General features: G+C 47.2%; 1 long non-coding RNA gene across 8 annotated transcripts; it reads right to left on the bottom strand.

Moving 5' to 3' along the window:
* Window positions 1-924: 924 nt before the first annotated feature.
* Window positions 925-24,512, bottom strand: LOC144733834 (uncharacterized). 8 transcript variants are annotated; one of them, XR_013588418.1, is made up of 7 exons: window positions 23,112-24,512; window positions 22,598-22,682; window positions 13,705-18,947; window positions 13,191-13,275; window positions 4,506-4,642; window positions 4,077-4,290; window positions 925-1,837 (listed from the first exon to the last, which is right to left on the bottom strand). It is a non-coding gene; the product is annotated as an uncharacterized LOC144733834 (long non-coding RNA). The 8 variants fall into 8 exon arrangements; XR_013588420.1 differs by having other exon boundaries at window positions 24,044-24,512; XR_013588416.1 differs by having other exon boundaries at window positions 22,598-24,512.
* Window positions 24,513-25,286: the final 774 nt, after the last annotated feature.

Genomic DNA, 25,286 nt, shown 5'->3' with positions numbered 1-25,286 from the left:
AAATTAATTCCCTGAGATAGCTTTTAATTAAAACATTTAAATTAAAAATTAACTCACAGCGGCCTAAAGCCTACAGCTAGGCCTAAAGCCTAGAACTAGGCCTTTTGTAGGGTCCTGCCAAGTGTTTGCAGTAGGGGGCGATGTTGCTACACCTAATCGGACGGACGGGCAGACGGACGATATAATCTATTGTAGGCTGGTTCACTTCGTTCCTACCAGTATAATGATCAGCTACCACCCTCTGCTGTTGACACTGTGGCAATGCCATCAGCAGCCCAGTAACAGGCACCGTTAGTTCCTCTTCCATTGGAGACAATGGACTGGACTCCACATCCCAGCTTATGATTAATGTAAGAGCATAATTCTGGTGCATGGAGCAGTAGTGCAATGCCGGTTGTGCTGGGCTATGAGCCCGAGCCAACATGGGTTTGATTAACGGTCGTGGCGAGTGATACACTCGTGAGGGCCTTTCTCGTGTACTCTGTGAACGCCACAAACACATGCGGTTGCGTCGCTTCACAAATGCAATTGGTTGCCCTCCCATCACAACTCGATGCTAAAATGTGAATTCTGAATGATAATTTAAATCGCACTTGCAAGTGACATGCATCTGTGTCAATTGCACATCGAAATCCAATAATAACAATAAGAGGCAAAGCGGCAGGGAGTAGCAAAATAAGACGCATTGTCGCAGTCAGTGAACAGCACAGAGCCACCCATCCAATCAACAGCCCAGGGCCACCCATCCAATCAACAACTCAGGGCCACCCATCCAATCAACAGCCCGGGGCCGCCCATCCAATCAACAACTCAGGGCTACCCATCCAATCAACAGCCCAGGGCCACCCTTCCCATTGATGGGATACAATCATCCACCACCGTGAGGGATTTGCCAAATAAGAAGAAGATCAAGATACACAGTGGTGCGAAGCTCTATATTTTATTACCGTGGCTTTAATAATGAGAATGAACAATGACATACGACCTCTAAACATCTGTATACACATCTAAAATAACATCCACTATGCTTTGACTTCATGAAATATAGATATAAAGTAAGAATGTCACTGTGCAAATTGACTATGCATCATTCTTGAACAGCTCTTAAAATAATTCCCCACAAACAATAGTATACTGTACATTAAGGGGGAGCAGGGAAGGGGCATGATGAGATTAGGAAGTCTTGTGAGAGTTACAATTGGATTGAAGCAGTCGTATTTAGTTGCTTTATATGGCATGCATTATGTGTTAAATTTGTCTGAATGGGTAGAGCATTGGTTTGCACTTGAAGGAATCAGAACATTGCAAGTTAAAAAATATCACCCAGAAGTCAACATAACCCATAATTCCCCGGGGTTTAATGCAATCAATTCCACTTTCTGGGAAGCCGATAGCGTTTTAGGATAAGGATGTTCAATTGGGTTGTATAGAATTTGTGTAATAAAGACATCTGCTACTAGACGTCTCCCGATACTGCATTGGAGTGGTTGAGATATGACGTTGGGTACTTCGAGTAGCTGCAGCATTTAAGCGAGTGCCCTGCAAATGCAAATTATTATCGACAGGCAAATTCTATATTGATAGAAAATATCGATTGCCGTATTCGTACCCTGTTGGACTAGCCACGACCACGAGTTCTAATTGGACTACATCGTTTTCTCCCCGCAGTCCCCTGCGAGTTCTCCTGTTTCCCATCGCCATCGCAAGAGGCATACGCCCCCAAGCAGCACAGACACCACGCCCATCGTCAGCACGGCCAGCGAGAGCCACAGGCAACACGGCGGCTTGGAGGAAGAGGGGGAACTTGGAGTGACTGAGGACGAGGAGATGGGTGAGTCTGCAGAGAAGGAAGAGAGTCAAGATCGGTGGTTAGAGCGTTATGGTGCGCATGTGCTGTTATCTCCTGTGTTATATACAATCGCATGCCCATGTAATGCCCCTCGTAACAATCGGGGACAACTCAAATACTTCTATAACCACAATAACATTTGATACTTGAAAAAAAGTCCCGTAGATATAACTGCTGGACCTGAGATATACGTGTTCTGATACTTGCATTGTCTTTGTACTTTTCGTCTTTTGGCGTTCTCTGGTCCAACACTCGTGGTGAGACAAGGCGATAAAGAAGGCTGTCTCTGGTGTAGGCCAATCAGTTTCAAACAATGCATACATTATCAGATCATGTTTGTGTTCACGTATGTTTTGCCACAAGTATGTGTGGTTAATGCAGACTTGATGCCTTGCAAAAGATATCTACGTGGTGTTTGAACATCTTAACACAACTCATGTTTTATTGCCAGAAAGAGTGAAACCTATTATTTTTAATCAAGAATATTACAGTTAATTATTACCTTGATGCGTAACACTGAATATGTAACTCCACAATAACTATCACTAGGGCCGACTATCTCCTCCATCCACATGGCCACTCAGCCATGATACCTGCTGTATATTTGCAGTTTGCATGTTCTCTCTCCCCGTGGTCGCGTGGATTTTTTCCGTCACACGTTTAGAGCAGGGGCGGTTTCTTCATTAGGGCGATTGGGCGACGCACCACCAATGTCATTCAACCACAGAGCTATGCTAGCCGTTACTGTGCCTTTGGATATAGTCCAATCAGCGTCATGTCACGTTCTGTGGAGTACTGCCTCTTTTTGGGCGATTTCACTCCGGCTGAGAATCGCCCAGAGTGGTCCCATAGACTTACATTCAAAGATGTTTTTTTTCGAACGGGGGGCGCTGCAATGCATTCTCTATGGCTTCCGGGAGGGCTCGCACTAACGTGCTTACGTCATCATACGTAAGCACGTTTCATCCAACAATATTATTTGTCGCCACCTAGTGGAATCTTTAATAAAAGACACTTGAGTGGATTGTATTAATAGTGAGTATAGAAACAGACAAGATGTATTGTAAGAGTCACTTTATTTTTCATTAATATTAAAGAAGTGAAGTTGCCTTTACATGCTTAAGCTGTTAATTTATCCTTTGCATGGGTGGACATTATCCTTATAAATCATCCAGACATTTGCCCCCCCTGAGAGATTTTGCAGGAGCCGCCACTGGTTTAGAGTATTTGGCTGCTGCTATAAATTTCCACATGGTGATAAGCCACTTCACTGGGCTATTATTTGTGGGCTTGTGGCTAGGTTGCTTCTGAAAAGAGCTACAGAGCTTAGTGGGCTTGACCTGGTGAAATAAAATACAAATTGTTTAAGAGTACCTTTTACCCTAGCCCCACCCCATGACATCACCCGTTATCTTCACACCCATTGGGCCATATGACTCAGAGGCTTTCCACCCCTCTCTTCTCTACCGCCTGTCCATCAAGACCGGTGGCCTTGATAACTCCAACCAGTTTCCCCTGGGCCAGAGGGTCGATAACCCAATATAACAAGAAGTTACACTTTAGGTAAAAAATAATCATAATTCAAGAGCTGCAATGCCACGTGAATATGAGACGGTGGTCCTTAATAAATAACATCATAGCCAATACACGTGGTGTCAGGAGGGATAAGCATGGCACACCTAAATGAAGTGGGCTGCCCATGCTAACCCAGTTATGACTGCCAAATGGTGATCAGAGAAGCAATTGAAATGGAGATAGATCTAAACAACTTCAATAATGAGGACCGTTATAAACTAAGTGCTGCTTGACATCACATAAATAACAAGTTAATATTTACACTGCACTATAAACTACACTCAATTACATTTCAACTAAACCAACAAATCTAATATACACATCCAACGAGACAAGCAGTATGATTAGATAACTATGCAACAGCAATACCATACAACAAACTGCAATTTTAGTTAATGGTTCGAATAGTGGAGGAAAATTGTTTCAATTAAGTAACATATGAAAAGTATCCAGGCCCGAATTACAAAGCAAATGAGAATGGTCCATGCTGCCGCAATTGGTGACGTCATCATGGCTGATACTTAGGCACCACGTGGCCTAACCAAAAAACAATTACTGATCAAATTTTAACTGTACAAGTGGCGCAAGTGTACGTGTGGTGCAATGACAGCAGTTACTTCTCTAGGCTTTTACTGTTTCTCTACAAATGTACTTGCGGTACTTGTGGTGCTCAAGATCTCCACGACGGTTTGATGTGTTGTATTCCAGTCGAAGCTGTCACAGCTATAGACACCACTGTCATCGTCGGTGGCTTTCTTGATGGTGATGGAGCCGTCCCCATTCTTCAGGTCTCCAGAAAACTCCACTCGGGGAAACAACGGAGACTCGGGGCAAGGAGGATTTTGTTTCTCAGAGCAGAATAAAATCTGTATGGATAACAGATGCACGATATGAATTAAATGTATAATCACAGCAATAATTTAATTATTGCGTTTGGTGCGTTATATATTTACACTAGGCGTTTCCCTTTGTTTCCAGTCGGAGTAAATGCGTTGAGCAATTTTAATCTCTTTTCTGGACTCGTACAACACGACTGAGCCACTTAATAATGAGTGGTTGAAAGAGACTGTTACACACTTACGGTTTCTCTTTCTTTAAGCTCATCCAAAGTTTTGTATTCCCAACGTAGTGAAGTAAACACACGTGCCACTGTGAAGGTACAGCTCAGCTTCAGATCTTGCCCTTCCATCTGAGTCACACGATGCAACTTTTTGTTCACTGCGGGGGAAACAGTTATCTTAGATTCATACTCTTAGGTTTTTTCGGTAAAGTCACGTAGGTAAAAATAAAGAATAAATAATAATAAAAATAGAAATAAAATAATAAATCACGACGTTTCGGAGGCAGCACAAGTCTCCGTCATCAGGTGGGACCGTCACAGCTAAATTTACTGTATCAAGTGAGGAAAAATCCAAGAGACAAGCTCTTAAATACAAGTTCAGGGGGAGGGGGGAAGGGGCTTATCTGAATGTGGTAGTCAGGGAATGGAACGGTGGGGGGGGGCTAAAAGGGAACACTTGGTGCACCTCAACTTGGGGTTGCGGCCGATGTTGGCTGCCAAATCCCACTGGACGGTGGGGTGGGGGGGCTAGAAGGGAACAATTAGTGCACCTCAGCCCGGGGTTACGGCCGGTGTTAGCTGACAAATCCAAAATACAAAATAGCAGTACTGTTAAACGCTGGTGATGTCAACACTCGGTAAAGTAGAATAGTACCTGTCAAATAAGATGGTACAAATATGTGTAGTTAATTTTTTTTACATGGTTAATAACATGTTTCCAATGATTACTCAGTTTGTACCCATCATCACGGTTGAAGTTATGTCTGTGTTTGTATATCTGGATGGCTTCGTGTACAAACCTTTGATGGTAGCCAGAAGGTTTGCAGAGCACCACTTTCTTTCGTGTAATCTCTGCTTACTAGACTCCTCATCCATAATCTCCCGGATCCCCTCCTCTCTCCCTTCCTTGCCCTCTTTGTCCTCCCTCCACCCAGACGCTGCCTCTGCCATCTTGCATTCTACCATCAACACATCACTTAACCTCCTTGCTCCCCTGTGCCCTCGTTCCCATTCTGCAAACCCCCCCAGCCCTGGCTAACCCCCTACATCCTATCAAGCCGTCGCTCTCTGCACAGATTAGAGCATAAGTGGAGGGCTTATCCCTCCCCTTCTTCCCTCTCTAATTATCTCTCCCTACTACGGCCAATACTATCTTCACTGGAAGTAGCCAAACAGAATTACTTCCACACTCTAATTTTTCCCTTTCCTCTCATCCCCACCTACTCTTCTCTACCCTTAATATCCTTCCCCACCTTACCTCGCTTCCCTCGTCTTGTTTTATGTTCCCTCCCGCCCGCTCCGCTATCAATCTGTCATACTCTTAACCGTTCCATCCTCTCCATGTGCAAAATCCCGCTTCTGCTCATTTTCCTTACTTGCCCTCTTCCACTAGGGCAAACTTCCCCTCCACATTAAGCAAGAACCCTCCCTGTGTAGTTTCTGCTCCACCCTCAAGACCCAGCTCTTCTCCATGGCCCATGCTTCTCTCGATCCCTAGGTACCCCCGTAATTCCCGTAACCCACTAACCTCCCTCTCCATACCCCATCCCTTTTCACCATATCACCTTGAGCTACCGTAATTGCACTACTCATAACCCTTGTAAAGCGCTTTGGATAAAAGTGCAATATACACATAAGATGAGATAAAGTAGAAAATACATTATTGTAACCCCCGAAATTAATAAAATTTGATGTGCTTAATAAAAATGGCTGGCTTTCAAAAAGAAAATTAAACATATCGAAAGGAAGCCACCCACTTTCATTCAGTACGTAACATTTTTTTAATTTCTGGGTTGAAAATCATGTATTTTCTATTATAGAGTGGAAATAAAAGTGTGTGCATTGAAAAAATATTTTTGTACCTATTTTTTACCATAAAAAATAGTTTTACTATTTAACTACTATTTTATTTTACTAGTTAAGGCCCACGAGAGCCATATAGCTGTTTTGCAGAAGCGACCTGGCCATAAATGTGAGGGGGGCAATGAAGTAGCTTATCATGTGGAAATTTATAGCAGCCAAATACTCGAAGGAGATGTTTCTTAATTTTGGAGGGAAAACCCAGAGGGCCCGGAGAAAAATCCCCGCGATCACGGGAATGACATGCAAACTCCAAATATACAGGTCTTAGAGTCAGCATCGAACCCACAACCTCCTGTATACAAGGCTAGATAGTTAACATCTCGCCACTGTTAAGAATAGCATCACTGTAACCCTCAATGCCGATTAACAAATCACCCGGACTTGGAACGTGCCCGATCTGGGCAGACCTCGAAAGCCAAGCAGATGTGACCATGGACAGTGCCTGGATGGATGCCCACCATGCCCAAAAAATGTTGTCATAGGGCTGCGGGGCCACGTTGTGGTTATATAAATTTTAACTGTGCGTATATGTGGTGGCCGCCTTTACCAATCCGCATTGACCATTTGATGTGAAGTATGGTGAAACGACCTCCACAACCAGCAGGGCATGGGGAGGCCCTTATTCAGCAGTGGATTGACCAAAAATTAGAATCTATGCTGCTAAGGGCATTGTGTGGCGGTCATCTTCACTAGTGGAAATGCTACATTCCCAGAGCAGGGACAATTTTAAAAACCACGGACAACTTCGTACAAAGTGCTACCTATTTTATGACCCTGTAGAGATGAAAATGATGGCTTGCCTATGTCAACCCTTAACCATATAACAAAAAATTAAGCATACGCATTGCTATACAACAACAGTCTATATAATGAAAGGTTAATAGCTATTACAATTAAAATAATGATCACCCCGATTGCAAAGTAGTGAAAAAACATTTATAACACGATATGCATGAAATGTGGGATTGTCGTATTTGCAATCATTTAGTACTGTACTGTATGAAAGACGACAAGACATATATGAAGCGACTCGAATGATGAACGACTCGGAGCCTCTTTTATTAGCGCACAGTAACAATACTAGGTCAGAGCTTCGTGTTTGGTCTTGAAGTTCGTGCCTTCCCTCGAACGTCCACTCTCCTTGTGTTCTCCCCATTTATATCTGTCGAGCCCCCTTTCTCGAATGTTCCCTCACTGTTTTTCCCCGAGCCAATCCCTGTCATTCTCCTGTAATGGATGCCAACCAACGCCTCTGGGTTCCACTCTGTTTCCCACCAATGCTCGTTCAAACCCTTTTCCTCCAATCACTTTAAAGTCTGCTTCCCAACCAATCACTGTGGAGGCCTCTTTCCGCTAATCGGAATCCTTGGCCTATTTTAGAATAACCGTTATGCTACACATTGGTTTGGGCTGAGTGTTTGTTAATTTCGGTCATTGCATCACCCCCCCGCCGCGCCCCCCCCCCCCACCCCACTTTGAAAAAAGAGCCATCCCGACTAACTTCAGGGAGGAATTACCAACCTACAGAGCATGGCGAGCCGAGGGGAATTCCAACCCAGAACGTGGTGATACGATATACAACATTACTGTGTCGACAGTGTGGCAATAAACAATTTTAGCAGCGCAGACATTGCACCTCCCATAATTAGGAATAACGACAATAGGATTATGGGATCAAGGGGTGCAACGGTCTGCCGCGCTGATCAGTCTATTGTCAGAACCATCGTATGCATTTTGCGTGGGTTCTTGTCATCGGATCGGCATCCTCTGCAGGGTCCCGCTCCGAGGGGTCCTGGGTCATACTGAGCTCTATGGGAAGCACAGGGTCATGCACTTTTGATGTGGGTGCTGCTGTCGGCCATAGCAGCTTGTCGTACACCCCAGACTGCGGCGAAACAGGGCATGGGGATGAGATGTTCAGGTGATTATGGAAATACGGATTTAGGTGCGATGGGTGAATGTACCAATGGTGATGTCCCGATTACACACGTATACATTGCGGCCACTTGACTTCAATTATTTCAACAGGGCTCTGCCATGGTCGATGCAATTTTGGGGAGGTATGTAGTGGGACCTGTGGACAATGCAGCCATGCCTCATCACCAACTGACCATGTAAGTGTGTGATTGAGTGGCAATTTGTGTCATTCATTTGCGGCCTGGGCATTCAATTTGTTTGCCATTGCCGCTGTCCGTGACCCATGTAGTCGGTCCAGTGTGACCTACAAGGACACCAGCTGACCTGGCACGCCTTTAGGAATGTTACCCAGCTGTGTCTCTATGGAAGGTTCATGCTACCTACCGTACATGAGGTAAAAGGGGGAAAACCCCGTGGAGGCATGTGGCACCAGTCTATATGCTTCCAAGACCCCAGGAATGTAAAGATTTCACTTGGTTTTCGTCTCATTAACGACGTGGCCGAGCATCGCTGTCAGGGTCCTGTTCAGCCGTTCAACCAAACCATCCGTTTGAGGGTGGTATGGGGAAGTATGCATTTTCTTTGTACCCAATGCCTCACTTACTTATTTCATGAGTTTAGACAAAAAATGTCGTTCTTGATCAGTGAGGAGCTGCTCTGCAGGGCCTTTGTCCATCATGTATCCATGAAGGAACGCATCAGTAATTGATTCTTCCATTTTGTCTGGCAGCGGCCATGCCATCGGCCACCTTGTTAGGTATTCTACCCCTACTAGGAGAAATTTATTTTCCCGTTATGAGAAATTCATTGACTCTGGAGACAACGATCGGTTGTAAGGGAGGCTGTGACCTGTGCCCCGGTGGTTCTCGACCAATGCACTCTGTGCACCACACGTCAAAGTCATTTACATCCGCAGACATGCGCAGCCAATAATAATCCCGTTTGAGGGTCAAGAGTCTTTTGTGATACCCAAGGTGCAGCAACTTATTTGCATAGACCTCCCGCATAAACCTGCCTCACATGGATGTGGGTACCTCCAGGCATCGTCGTTGAGTGATCGCATTCCACCGCATTAATCCGTCATGCAACACAAAGTCAGATCATTCTAGGATTTACTTGGTGATGCAATGGTAGCAGGCTCGCGTCATTGGCTTGCAGCTGACTCCATTCCGTATAGGTCAGACCGAACGCGTAGTCCCTGCACGGTTCCTTTGATGGTGGCTCCATGGGCTGAACTGCTGTTATCATCACCAGCATTTCCGGGGTATACATCTGCCCACACCTAATGTACACGCATACGGTTCCTTTTGACGGTATTCAGCACTTTAAAGAAAAGCACTTATATCAACAATCATGGGAAAATTTTGGCAATCATAATAGGGATAGCATTATGCATTTAATCGTAAACCATGACTACGTTTCTCACCGCTCATCCTGAGTATAGGCATGTTTCGCTCAGGGCAGCAGAATGGGCGATAATACTATATTTTAAGATTATAACTTGATTTGAAGCTTTCGTGACTGCAGGAATCCATACTCTTTGGTTCTTTCGGTAAAGTCACGTAGGTAGAAATAAAATAAAATAAAACAAATCACGACGTGTCGATCGCAACACAAGCCATCCTCATCAGGTGGAGATAGCTGTGGTGGCAAGAGGTTATATAGGTAAGAAAGGGGGAGGAGCAAGGGGGGAGAGAGAGAGAGGGGGCGTGTGGGGTGGGGGGCGCGTGAGCGCTAGGAGAAGAGGACGTGAGGCTGGGGGGGGGGGGGGAGTGGGCGGGCCTAGAAGTGGGAAGCTGAGTGTGGGCATGGGGGGGGATACAGAAAAAAAGGTGCTTGTAGACCGGCGGGTACGATGGAAACAACCACAACCAGTTAAGGCATTACCTGGTTAATAGCATCCTTCCAATGATTGTTTAATTTGTATCCATCTTCTCGGTTGAAGTTACGTCTATGTTTATATATCTGGAATCTACAAACTGAGTTGTACCTGCGGTAGCAGTTACATTGAGGAAATGAAACATGTCTCGGACCGTGTCCGCGAACACAAGGCAGATCTGAAACACGGCAAAACCAATACCTCTGCCGTAGCTAACCATTGTTATAACGCTTTGGGCTTGCTTGATATTGTTTTTTTCCGAGACCAAGGTACTCTGCAAACCTTCGGGCTACTATCAAAGGTTTGTTCATGAAGCCATCCAGATATATAAACATAGACATAACTTCAACCGAGAAGATGGATACAAATTGAACAATCATTGGAAGTATGTTATTAACCAGGTAATGCCTTAACTGGTTGGTTGTTTCCATCGTACCCGCCGGTCTACTAGCACCTTTTTTTCTGTTTCCCCCCTGTCCACACTCAGCTTCCCACTTCTAGCCCCGCCCACTTCCCCCCCCAGCCTCACGTCCTCTTCCCCTAGCGCTCACGCGGCCCCTCCCCCTACCCCACACCCCCCCCTCTCTCTCTCCCCCCTTGCTCCTCCTCCATTTCTTACCTATATAACCTTTCCACGGCAGCTCTCTCCACCTGATGAGGATTGCTTGTGTTGCGATCGAAACGTCGTGATTTGTTTTATTTTATTTTATTTCTTCCTACGTGACTTTAACAATAGCAATAGTAGTAATTATTATTGTAATTGTTTGTCCCACACAAAGAAGGAACAACAATAGCCGCTCTTGCGCCTTGATGAGCGGCGATTTCAGCGCTCTTTTCATTGGTCATAGGCTGGCCAGCATCAGCCACACTGTTTGGAGAAGACGTTTGCCCGCGTAGCTGGGCGTGACCATTAATTATTTCAAAAAGGGGGGTAAAATGTAGGCGTACTAACTTTTAAATTAACTAAAAAAAACGAATAGGCCTAGGATCTCTGATGTGCGAAACGACCCACAGCGGCCATCGGACCTACTCTTGCACTCAGAGAGATTTTGCCAGCAACGAGGAGGTACGACTATCCTCCTCTACCACTGGAAGGATGATCCCCAGTTCTCACACTAGTGACAGCAGGCGTTCTGTCACCAGTGAATCCAGCACCAGGCGATCCTGCCACGGGAAGGCTGCTTGGGCTAGAGTGAGCAGCGGGCTGTGGTACGCCAATGGCTACTTCCCCTCCCTCCATCGCCGGCTCTGAAACTTAGTTTGCACTGGAGGGAGTATTGTAGATCTCGGCCATCTCCTGGTATGCAGCCGCCAGTGTGATCTTCCTCTCCTTGGGGATGACATCATAGACTTGTAACACGTCATCGTTGAGTACGGTGGGTAGCGCTTTGAGGGCTTCCTCCTTTGACCAACTCAAAATATTGTACGATGCCTCGAATTGTCGTGGAATGCGCTCCAGTCCCTGCCAGCGACTACGAACTCACGTACTGGGCCCAGTTGCTTCGTTATTCGGCTGGCTCCCCCGGGGTCACCTGGTTCTCTTGAGCCTGGTGACCCACTCTGGCTGGCGGCCTGCTCTCTTCCGTCTCCGCCGTTCTCCGCCTCCTGCTGCTGTTGCTCGACGGATGTCTGGGGTCCGCCTCTGCCAGTTGAGAGCCCAATGTGGGAAAATAGGCCATCAGTGGCCTCGCAGCAGGTGGCACCTTCCCCTGGTTCTGTGCCATGCCGGGTCTCTTTTGCCGCTGGGGTAGGTTTAAGGGCCTGCGATTCTTCTGCACCCCGTTGGAGCAACGTTGTAACTTATTGCAGTAAAGTGAAGACTGCGTTCGTCAGTTGGTACACGTGGCCCTCCAATCGTTCCCATCTCTCGGCCGCCTGTGGATCTGCAGGGTTGAGAGTTTTTCCTGCCAACATTTGGCAATGCAACTCCGGTTCCACACCGTCGTTGTGCAGGCCAGCAGGCCAGCCGGCGCAGCCTCCATTTATCGGGCCATCTCCAGGCTATGCAGTTTCGGGGCATGTGAAAGAGTTGCGGATCCCTATTTGACCTCGTTCATAGTCCCGTTGGGCAGTGTTGTTTCCAAACCAGGCAAGACATCGCTTAGCCGATCCCACTGCTTCGACCACTGAAAGACTGGTTATTTTCTTTCTCTACAAGGTAAGGTCTTTATTTTACAGCACAGGTCCACACCTTCGTTCTCACTTTTTCCTGCAATGCCCCAAACTCCACCTCCCGCTCCATCTTTTAACCCCTTCCTGGCTCCGTCCCTCACCGCACTCCGTCTCTACCAATCATCACATCTTACCCGCACCTGGCCTAACCATCCCATCTGACGCTCTCCCAACCCTCCAGCTCTTTTCCCTTTTTAATGTTCCAGCCAATCCTCTTGCTCCCTGTGCCCTAACCAATAAGAGTGTCGAGTGTTTGCTCCAGCCTCCTTGATTACTCTGTCCCAGGGATCGTGTGGGACAATCATTACAAATAGATATTCTGATTCTGAATAATTATTTGATTAGGTTACATGTGTATTACATCATTACTAATCCACATTCTGTGTACAACATTATCCACATTCAATCCACGTGGATGAAGGCCCCTTTAAGCCACTGCCGTCTCTCAAAATCCTGCAATGTATTCAAATTAACCAAGCACATGCATACGAGATTATATCATCGTTCCATTTCTGACGAGACTGCTGGCAGAAGGGCGTCCACTTTAGAAGGGAGAGCCCCTCTGAAGGGTAGTCTACTTCACTTCAACGATGACCACAAGGATTGGATGAGGGGTGAGATGCCCGAAATTGGACCCACCATACGTGACACGCTGATTCACTGTAGTGTACCTATTAATACACTGATGGGTGGACGATGGATGGGGCATTTCTGAAAGGTGAGAAATAGAACCAGCGAGTTCTGGATTGCAATAGCAGTCTGCTTATACCATTACTCTTCAATATGATCTGCACGTGTAAATGAAGGCACTTAACAGAGTACACGATATGGTGATTGAACTATCACACTGCATGCACAATCATAATCATACGCACCAGCATGAACATGATGCAGAATCAGCAACATCATCACCATAGGCAGTACTCCCATTGTAATGACATCCATTCCTATATTGACCATCTGTACTCACACAGTGTACAAAGACCGAATTTCCCAATGACTTGTAGTGAGTGCTGTTAGCGAGCAACAATTTTTTATTTCGAAAAATATTTTACCAGGTAAGGCCCCCTGAGCGATATAGCTCTTTTTCAGAAGCGACCTGGTCACACATGATAGCTGAAGTAGTTTATCACGTGCAAATTTATAGCAGGCAAATGCACTAAACGCGTGTTTCTGAATGTGGAGGGAAAAACCGGAGAAAAATCCACGCGACCACGGGGAGAACATGCAAATTCCAATTATACAGGCGTCAAGGTCGGGATCGAACCCACGACCTCATGTATACCTTAACAGGTGGCGAGATGTTTACTATCTCGCCACCTGTTAAGGCCAACACAGTTCACGCGAGAGTAGCGTGGTCGGTTTCCATGCCGACTGATGGTTACTCACCTTACCAGGTATCAATTGGAGGCTGAGCCGACCTAGACCAGATCAAGAAGAAGTTGTGACATCGTTCGCCATGTTCTGCTCGCAGTTTAATGCAGGCGAGTTGGTTTGGAGCGCAGTGCGTCAATAAGTGCGTCAGTGGTCCTCTCCAACAACACGCATGCTGCTCACGGTTACGTCACGTAACGGTGGTCTCAATACATGCAGCTGTGAGATTTGGGTTATGTGAAACGTCTTTATCAGATGATCGCCAAAAGTGATTATAATTTGTTTACACAAAGGAATGGAAAACAGAGGTGAGAGTCCGATAAGGTAGGGCAGGAAGTCAGGAAGGGTGCCAGCCCCTCACAGCACTTTGCAAATATCACCATTTTTTCTTAACCAGCTTTTTTAAAGAAATAACCTGGCCATAAATGATAGCTCAACGAAGTGACTCGTCGTTTGGAAGCGTATAGCAGCCAAAGAATCTACGCATGTTTGTAAATGTAGAGGGAAACCCAGAGGACCCGGAGAAAATTTTACACTACACGGGACTGCACCTGCAATATACAGTACAAAAGTAATGACACGCGCATTCATATTGTATGTGGAGGGACCAATTATTAATGTGTAAGAGCAGCTCTAATAATAGATGGATACAGTGAAGAGGGAGGGTTAAATAATAATAATGAGATACACATGTACATACAGATTCCTGGCAAAATAAGAGACTCAAACAATTACATACATGCACTCTCACACTCAATAGGGGCACGCAAAATCACACTCACATTCCTTAAAATACATTTATAACAAATTATGTTTACACATCCCACCAGATACTCATTTGAGGCTGAGTCGAGGCCCAGGACCGATTGAGATAATCATCACTGGTGTTGGGCATGAGCAGAAATCAAACTCGGGTCGCCGGTTTCGTAGGGCAAACACACACTCACCTTGCCAGGTCTTAATTGGAGGCTGAACCGACCTAGAGGTGACTCAGAACAAGTTGTGATATCGTTCGCCGTGTTGTGCTCGCAGTTGAATTTGTTGGGGCCGCTCGCCCCCGCGGTCCCTCCTTACTGCAGGGTTCCGTCGTTTGCCGACCCCTCGCTGGTCTGCGACCAGCTGCTGCCGTCGCTGGGCTCATCGCCCGACGGCTCCCTTCCCTGGTCCGCCCCTCCGCGAGCTCGCGTGAGAAGCATAGCTCGTCGCCCGCTCTCGTTCACCTGTAAACGCTGCGTTGTTTCTCCGCCAAGCACACGCTCTGAATAGGGTCAGGGGTCGGACGACGCTGTCCTCACACCGCGTGAGTCCCCGCGGCGATAGACGGAGCGGGTACCTGCGGACGCACCGACCCCTCCCCCCCACGCTATGAGCGCACACACCTGCACACAGCACCACGTGCTTTCACTCACTCGTAAGACCACTCGAGGCTGCGCTGGGTTTATTAATGGTTTTACCTCGCTTCCCTCGTCTTGTTTTATGTTCCCTCCCGCCCGCTCCGCTATCAATCTGTCATACTCTTAACCGTTCCATCCTCTCCATGTGCAAAATCCCGCTTCTGCTCATTTTCCTTACTTGCCCTCTTCCACTAGGGCAAACTTCCCCTCCACATTAAGCAAGAACCCTCCCTGTGTAGTTTCTGCTCCACCCTCAAGACCCAGCTCTTCTCCATGGCCCATGCTTCTCTCGATCCCTAGGTACCCCCGTAATTCCCGTAACCCACTAACCTCCCTCTCCATACCCCATCCCTTTTCACCATATCACCTTGAGCTACCGTAATTGCACTACTCATAACCCTTGTAAAGCGCTTTGGATAAAAGTGCAATATACACATAAGATGAGATAAAGTAGAAAATACATTATTGTAACCCCCGAAATTAATAAAATTTGATGTGCTTAATAAAAATGGCTGGCTTTCAAAAAGAAAATTAAACATATCGAAAGGAAGCCACCCACTTTCATTCAGTACGTAACATTTTTTTAATTTCTGGGTTGAAAATCATGTATTTTCTATTATAGAGTGGAAATAAAAGTGTGTGCATTGAAAAAATATTTTTGTACCTATTTTTTACCATAAAAAATAGTTTTACTATTTAACTACTATTTTATTTTACTAGTTAAGGCCCACGAGAGCCATATAGCTGTTTTGCAGAAGCGACCTGGCCATAAATGTGAGGGGGGCAATGAAGTAGCTTATCATGTGGAAATTTATAGCAGCCAAATACTCGAAGGAGATGTTTCTTAATTTTGGAGGGAAAACCCAGAGGGCCCGGAGAAAAATCCCCGCGATCACGGGAATGACATGCAAACTCCAAATATACAGGTCTTAGAGTCAGCATCGAACCCACAACCTCCTGTATACAAGGCTAGATAGTTAACATCTCGCCACTGTTAAGAATAGCATCACTGTAACCCTCAATGCCGATTAACAAATCACCCGGACTTGGAACGTGCCCGATCTGGGCAGACCTCGAAAGCCAAGCAGATGTGACCATGGACAGTGCCTGGATGGATGCCCACCATGCCCAAAAAATGTTGTCATAGGGCTGCGGGGCCACGTTGTGGTTATATAAATTTTAACTGTGCGTATATGTGGTGGCCGCCTTTACCAATCCGCATTGACCATTTGATGTGAAGTATGGTGAAACGACCTCCACAACCAGCAGGGCATGGGGAGGCCCTTATTCAGCAGTGGATTGACCAAAAATTAGAATCTATGCTGCTAAGGGCATTGTGTGGCGGTCATCTTCACTAGTGGAAATGCTACATTCCCAGAGCAGGGACAATTTTAAAAACCACGGACAACTTCGTACAAAGTGCTACCTATTTTATGACCCTGTAGAGATGAAAATGATGGCTTGCCTATGTCAACCCTTAACCATATAACAAAAAATTAAGCATACGCATTGCTATACAACAACAGTCTATATAATGAAAGGTTAATAGCTATTACAATTAAAATAATGATCACCCCGATTGCAAAGTAGTGAAAAAACATTTATAACACGATATGCATGAAATGTGGGATTGTCGTATTTGCAATCATTTAGTACTGTACTGTATGAAAGACGACAAGACATATATGAAGCGACTCGAATGATGAACGACTCGGAGCCTCTTTTATTAGCGCACAGTAACAATACTAGGTCAGAGCTTCGTGTTTGGTCTTGAAGTTCGTGCCTTCCCTCGAACGTCCACTCTCCTTGTGTTCTCCCCATTTATATCTGTCGAGCCCCCTTTCTCGAATGTTCCCTCACTGTTTTTCCCCGAGCCAATCCCTGTCATTCTCCTGTAATGGATGCCAACCAACGCCTCTGGGTTCCACTCTGTTTCCCACCAATGCTCGTTCAAACCCTTTTCCTCCAATCACTTTAAAGTCTGCTTCCCAACCAATCACTGTGGAGGCCTCTTTCCGCTAATCGGAATCCTTGGCCTATTTTAGAATAACCGTTATGCTACACATTGGTTTGGGCTGAGTGTTTGTTAATTTCGGTCATTGCATCACCCCCCCGCCGCGCCCCCCCCCCCCACCCCACTTTGAAAAAAGAGCCATCCCGACTAACTTCAGGGAGGAATTACCAACCTACAGAGCATGGCGAGCCGAGGGGAATTCCAACCCAGAACGTGGTGATACGATATACAACATTACTGTGTCGACAGTGTGGCAATAAACAATTTTAGCAGCGCAGACATTGCACCTCCCATAATTAGGAATAACGACAATAGGATTATGGGATCAAGGGGTGCAACGGTCTGCCGCGCTGATCAGTCTATTGTCAGAACCATCGTATGCATTTTGCGTGGGTTCTTGTCATCGGATCGGCATCCTCTGCAGGGTCCCGCTCCGAGGGGTCCTGGGTCATACTGAGCTCTATGGGAAGCACAGGGTCATGCACTTTTGATGTGGGTGCTGCTGTCGGCCATAGCAGCTTGTCGTACACCCCAGACTGCGGCGAAACAGGGCATGGGGATGAGATGTTCAGGTGATTATGGAAATACGGATTTAGGTGCGATGGGTGAATGTACCAATGGTGATGTCCCGATTACACACGTATACATTGCGGCCACTTGACTTCAATTATTTCAACAGGGCTCTGCCATGGTCGATGCAATTTTGGGGAGGTATGTAGTGGGACCTGTGGACAATGCAGCCATGCCTCATCACCAACTGACCATGTAAGTGTGTGATTGAGTGGCAATTTGTGTCATTCATTTGCGGCCTGGGCATTCAATTTGTTTGCCATTGCCGCTGTCCGTGACCCATGTAGTCGGTCCAGTGTGACCTACAAGGACACCAGCTGACCTGGCACGCCTTTAGGAATGTTACCCAGCTGTGTCTCTATGGAAGGTTCATGCTACCTACCGTACATGAGGTAAAAGGGGGAAAACCCCGTGGAGGCATGTGGCACCAGTCTATATGCTTCCAAGACCCCAGGAATGTAAAGATTTCACTTGGTTTTCGTCTCATTAACGACGTGGCCGAGCATCGCTGTCAGGGTCCTGTTCAGCCGTTCAACCAAACCATCCGTTTGAGGGTGGTATGGGGAAGTATGCATTTTCTTTGTACCCAATGCCTCACTTACTTATTTCATGAGTTTAGACAAAAAATGTCGTTCTTGATCAGTGAGGAGCTGCTCTGCAGGGCCTTTGTCCATCATGTATCCATGAAGGAACGCATCAGTAATTGATTCTTCCATTTTGTCTGGCAGCGGCCATGCCATCGGCCACCTTGTTAGGTATTCTACCCCTACTAGGAGAAATTTATTTCCCCGTTATGAGAAATTCATTGACTCTGGAGACAACGATCGGTTGTAAGGGAGGCTGTGACCTGTGCCCCGGTGGTTCTCGACCAATGCACTCTGTGCACCACACGTCTAAGTCATTTACATCCGCAGACATGCGCAGCCAATAATAATCCCGTTTGAGGGTCAAGAGTCTTTTGTGATACCCAAGGTGCAGCAACTTATTTGCATAGACCTCCCGCATAAACCTGCCTCACATGGATGTGGGTACCTCCAGGCATCGTCGTTGAGTGATCGCATTCCACCGCATTAATCCGTCATGCAACACAAAGTCAGATCATTCTAGGATTTACTTGGTGATGCAATGGTAGCAGGCTCGCGTCATTGGCTTGCAGCTGACTCCATTCCGTATAGGTCAGACCGAACGCGTAGTCCCTGCACGGTTCCTTTGATGGTGGCTCCATGGGCTGAACTGCTGTTATCATCACCAGCATTTCCGGGGTATACATCTTCCCACACCTAATGTACACGCATACGGTTCCTTTTGACGGTATTCAGCACTTTAAAGAAAAGCACTTATATCAACAATCATGGGAAAATTTTGGCAATCATAATAGGGATAGCATTATGCATTTAATCGTAAACCATGACTACGTTTCTCACCGCTCATCCTGAGTATAGGCATGTTTCGCTCAGGGCAGCAGAATGGGCGATAATACTATATTTTAAGATTATAACTTGATTTGAAGCTTTCGTGACTGCAGGAATCCATACTCTTTGGTTCTTTCGGTAAAGTCACGTAGGTAGAAATAAAATAAAATAAAACAAATCACGACGTGTCGATCGCAACACAAGCCATCCTCATCAGGTGGAGATAGCTGTGGTGGCAAGAGGTTATATAGGTAAGAAAGGGGGAGGAGCAAGGGGGGAGAGAGAGAGAGGGGGCGTGTGGGGTGGGGGGCGCGTGAGCGCTAGGAGAAGAGGACGTGAGGCTGGGGGGGGGGGGGGAGTGGGCGGGCCTAGAAGTGGGAAGCTGAGTGTGGGCATGGGGGGGGATACAGAAAAAAAGGTGCTTGTAGACCGGCGGGTACGATGGAAACAACCACAACCAGTTAAGGCATTACCTGGTTAATAGCATCCTTCCAATGATTGTTTAATTTGTATCCATCTTCTCGGTTGAAGTTACGTCTATGTTTATATATCTGGAATCTACAAACTGAGTTGTACCTGCGGTAGCAGTTACATTGAGGAAATGAAACATGTCTCGGACCGTGTCCGCGAACACAAGGCAGATCTGAAACACGGCAAAACCAATACCTCTGCCGTAGCTAACCATTGTTATAACGCTTTGGGCTTGCTTGATATTGTTTTTTTCCGAGACCAAGGTACTCTGCAAACCTTCGGGCTACTATCAAAGGTTTGTTCATGAAGCCATCCAGATATATAAACATAGACATAACTTCAACCGAGAAGATGGATACAAATTGAACAATCATTGGAAGTATGTTATTAACCAGGTAATGCCTTAACTGGTTGGTTGTTTCCATCGTACCCGCCGGTCTACTAGCACCTTTTTTTCTGTTTCCCCCCTGTCCACACTCAGCTTCCCACTTCTAGCCCCGCCCACTTCCCCCCCCAGCCTCACGTCCTCTTCCCCTAGCGCTCACGCGGCCCCTCTCCCCCTACCCCACACCCCCCCCCTCTCTCTCTCCCCCCTTGCTCCTCCTCCATTTCTTACCTATATAACCTTTCCACGGCAGCTCTCTCCACCTGATGAGGATTGCTTGTGTTGCGATCGAAACGTCGTGATTTGTTTTATTTTATTTTATTTCTTCCTACGTGACTTTAACAATAGCAATAGTAGTAATTATTATTGTAATTGTTTGTCCCACACAAAGAAGGAACAACAATAGCCGCTCTTGCGCCTTGATGAGCGGCGATTTCAGCGCTCTTTTCATTGGTCATAGGCTGGCCAGCATCATCCACACTGTTTGGAGAAGACGTTTGCCCGCGTAGCTGGGCGTGACCATTAATTATTTCAAAAAGGGGGGTAAAATGTAGGCGTACTAACTTTTAAATTAACTAAAAAAAACGAATAGGCCTAGGATCTCTGATGTGCGAAACGACCCACAGCGGCCATCGGACCTACTCTTGCACTCAGAGAGATTTTGCCAGCAACGAGGAGGTACGACTATCCTCCTCTACCACTGGAAGGATGATCCCCAGTTCTCACACTAGTGACAGCAGGCGTTCTGTCACCAGTGAATCCAGCACCAGGCGATCCTGCCACGGGAAGGCTGCTTGGGCTAGAGTGAGCAGCGGGCTGTGGTACGCCAATGGCTACTTCCCCTCCCTCCATCGCCGGCTCTGAAACTTAGTTTGCACTGGAGGGAGTATTGTAGATCTCGGCCATCTCCTGGTATGCAGCCGCCAGTGTGATCTTCCTCTCCTTGGGGATGACATCATAGACTTGTAACACGTCATCGTTGAGTACGGTGGGTAGCGCTTTGAGGGCTTCCTCCTTTGACCAACTCAAAATATTGTACGATGCCTCGAATTGTCGTGGAATGCGCTCCAGTCCCTGCCAGCGACTACGAACTCACGTACTGGGCCCAGTTGCTTCGTTATTCGGCTGGCTCCCCCGGGGTCACCTGGTTCTCTTGAGCCTGGTGACCCACTCTGGCTGGCGGCCTGCTCTCTTCCGTCTCCGCCGTTCTCCGCCTCCTGCTGCTGTTGCTCGACGGATGTCTGGGGTCCGCCTCTGCCAGTTGAGAGCCCAATGTGGGAAAATAGGCCATCAGTGGCCTCGCAGCAGGTGGCACCTTCCCCTGGTTCTGTGCCATGCCGGGTCTCTTTTGCCGCTGGGGTAGGTTTAAGGGCCTGCGATTCTTCTGCACCCCGTTGGAGCAACGTTGTAACTTATTGCAGTAAAGTGAAGACTGCGTTCGTCAGTTGGTACACGTGGCCCTCCAATCGTTCCCATCTCTCGGCCGCCTGTGGATCTGCAGGGTTGAGAGTTTTTCCTGCCAACATTTGGCAATGCAACTCCGGTTCCACACCGTCGTTGTGCAGGCCAGCAGGCCAGCCGGCGCAGCCTCCATTTATCGGGCCATCTCCAGGCTATGCAGTTTCGGGGCATGTGAAAGAGTTGCGGATCCCTATTTGACCTCGTTCATAGTCCCGTTGGGCAGTGTTGTTTCCAAACCAGGCAAGACATCGCTTAGCCGATCCCACTGCTTCGACCACTGAAAGACTGGTTATTTTCTTTCTCTACAAGGTAAGGTCTTTATTTTACAGCACAGGTCCACACCTTCGTTCTCACTTTTTCCTGCAATGCCCCAAACTCCACCTCCCGCTCCATCTTTTAACCCCTTCCTGGCTCCGTCCCTCACCGCACTCCGTCTCTACCAATCATCACATCTTACCCGCACCTGGCCTAACCATCCCATCTGACGCTCTCCCAACCCTCCAGCTCTTTTCCCTTTTTAATGTTCCAGCCAATCCTCTTGCTCCCTGTGCCCTAACCAATAAGAGTGTCGAGTGTTTGCTCCAGCCTCCTTGATTACTCTGTCCCAGGGATCGTGTGGGACAATCATTACAAATAGATATTCTGATTCTGAATAATTATTTGATTAGGTTACATGTGTATTACATCATTACTAATCCACATTCTGTGTACAACATTATCCACATTCAATCCACGTGGATGAAGGCCCCTTTAAGCCACTGCCGTCTCTCAAAATCCTGCAATGTATTCAAATTAACCAAGCACATGCATACGAGATTATATCATCGTTCCATTTCTGACGAGACTGCTGGCAGAAGGGCGTCCACTTTAGAAGGGAGAGCCCCTCTGAAGGGTAGTCTACTTCACTTCAACGATGACCACAAGGATTGGATGAGGGGTGAGATGCCCGAAATTGGACCCACCATACGTGGACACGCTGATTCACTGTAGTGTACCTATTAATACACTGATGGGTGGACGATGGATGGGGCATTTCTGAAAGGTGAGAAATAGAACCAGCGAGTTCTGGATTGCAATAGCAGTCTGCTTATACCATTACTCTTCAATATGATCTGCACGTGTAAATGAAGGCACTTAACACTGAGTACACGATATGGTGATTGAACTATCACACTGCATGCACAATCATAATCATACGCACCAGCATGAACATGATGCAGAATCAGCAACATCATCACCATAGGCAGTACTCCCATTGTAATGACATCCATTCCTATATTGACCATCTGTACTCACACAGTGTACAAAGACCGAATTTCCCAATGACTTGTAGTGAGTGCTGTTAGCGAGCAACAATTTTTTATTTCGAAAAATATTTTACCAGGTAAGGCCCCCTGAGCGATATAGCTCTTTTTCAGAAGCGACCTGGTCACACATGATAGCTGAAGTAGTTTATCACGTGCAAATTTATAGCAGGCAAATGCACTAAACGCGTGTTTCTGAATGTGGAGGGAAAAACCGGAGAAAAATCCACGCGACCACGGGGAGAACATGCAAATTCCAATTATACAGGCGTCAAGGTCGGGATCGAACCCACGACCTCATGTATACCTTAACAGGTGGCGAGATGTTTACTATCTCGCCACCTGTTAAGGCCAACACAGTTCACGCGAGAGTAGCGTGGTCGGTTTCCATGCCGACTGATGGTTACTCACCTTACCAGGTATCAATTGGAGGCTGAGCCGACCTAGACCAGATCAAGAAGAAGTTGTGACATCGTTCGCCATGTTCTGCTCGCAGTTTAATGCAGGCGAGTTGGTTTGGAGCGCAGTGCGTCAATAAGTGCGTCAGTGGTCCTCTCCAACAACACGCATGCTGCTCACGGTTACGTCACGTAACGGTGGTCTCAATACATGCAGCTGTGAGATTTGGGTTATGTGAAACGTCTTTATCAGATGATCGCCAAAAGTGATTATAATTTGTTTACACAAAGGAATGGAAAACAGAGGTGAGAGTCCGATAAGGTAGGGCAGGAAGTCAGGAAGGGTGCCAGCCCCTCACAGCACTTTGCAAATATCACCATTTTTTCTTAACCAGCTTTTTTAAAGAAATAACCTGGCCATAAATGATAGCTCAACGAAGTGACTCGTCGTTTGGAAGCGTATAGCAGCCAAAGAATCTACGCATGTTTGTAAATGTAGAGGGAAACCCAGAGGACCCGGAGAAAATTTTACACTACACGGGACTGCACCTGCAATATACAGTACAAAAGTAATGACACGCGCATTCATATTGTATGTGGAGGGACCAATTATTAATGTGTAAGAGCAGCTCTAATAATAGATGGATACAGTGAAGAGGGAGGGTTAAATAATAATAATGAGATACACATGTACATACAGATTCCTGGCAAAATAAGAGACTCAAACAATTACATACATGCACTCTCACACTCAATAGGGGCACGCAAAATCACACTCACATTCCTTAAAATACATTTATAACAAATTATGTTTACACATCCCACCAGATACTCATTTGAGGCTGAGTCGAGGCCCAGGACCGATTGAGATAATCATCACTGGTGTTGGGCATGAGCAGAAATCAAACTCGGGTCGCCGGTTTCGTAGGGCAAACACACACTCACCTTGCCAGGTCTTAATTGGAGGCTGAACCGACCTAGAGGTGACTCAGAACAAGTTGTGATATCGTTCGCCGTGTTGTGCTCGCAGTTGAATTTGTTGGGGCCGCTCGCCCCCGCGGTCCCTCCTTACTGCAGGGTTCCGTCGTTTGCCGACCCCTCGCTGGTCTGCGACCAGCTGCTGCCGTCGCTGGGCTCATCGCCCGACGGCTCCCTTCCCTGGTCCGCCCCTCCGCGAGCTCGCGTGAGAAGCATAGCTCGTCGCCCGCTCTCGTTCACCTGTAAACGCTGCGTTGTTTCTCCGCCAAGCACACGCTCTGAATAGGGTCAGGGGTCGGACGACGCTGTCCTCACACCGCGTGAGTCCCCGCGGCGATAGACGGAGCGGGTACCTGCGGACGCACCGACCCCTCCCCCCCACGCTATGAGCGCACACACCTGCACACAGCACCACGTGCTTTCACTCACTCGTAAGACCACTCGGCGTGGCAGGCCTACGTTATCGTCCCTGGGTCTGTACCCGATCTATCGGAGGGATATGTTCTAGGCGGCTCTGGACTCTCTAGTCTCTTTCCCAATACCCTCTTTCCACTTACTCACGATTAGGTGCCCACGGTGTTCCGCTGATCCCGTCCTAATTGCATACCTCGATGCGTCGCACGGACGTCCGAGTCGCTGGGCTGGAGAGCGTCTCGTGGCCTGACTCCGGAGCAAGAGAGCCTCTACCTCGCTACATCCGCTTTTTATCCTATCTCCCCCGCCCCCCCGCCCCCCCGGGCCCTTACGCGCGGCGTGCATTGTAATTATCCTCCTCCATAACAATATTCATGCGCGGCGCTTATTCTAATTATGCTCCTCCATAACAATGCTTTATGCGCGGCGCTTATTCTAATTATGCTCCTCCATGACAATGCTTATGCGCGGTGTGTATTCAAATTAGTCCTATTCTTATGCCCCTCCATAATAATGGGTGGTCGGTCTGACCGCGCCGGAGCACGGCGCCTTTGTCATGCCAATTAGTCGTCTCGCTCCTCCTCTGCCTGCCCCGTCGATACGCGTGTGTGTGGGGTGCGTTTCAACCGCGGTGGCCGAGTGGCCCCTCGCCGCGACCATGCAATCTTAATGCCGGTCACAGCACCGCGGTGCGAATTAGCGTTGGGGGAGGTCGTCCAATTCCCTGGCCGCAGGAAACCGTGAAGATTATCCCGGTAAGGGCTTCTCGGGTGAAAACCGGTCAGCCAGGTGACCT

The sequence above is a fragment of the Lampetra planeri genome, chromosome 48 (assembly GCF_965212315.1).
Source record: "Lampetra planeri chromosome 48, kcLamPlan1.2.h2, whole genome shotgun sequence".
NCBI lineage: Eukaryota > Metazoa > Chordata > Hyperoartia > Petromyzontiformes > Petromyzontidae > Lampetra > Lampetra planeri.
This window is presented reverse-complemented; position numbering and strand designations above follow the sequence as displayed.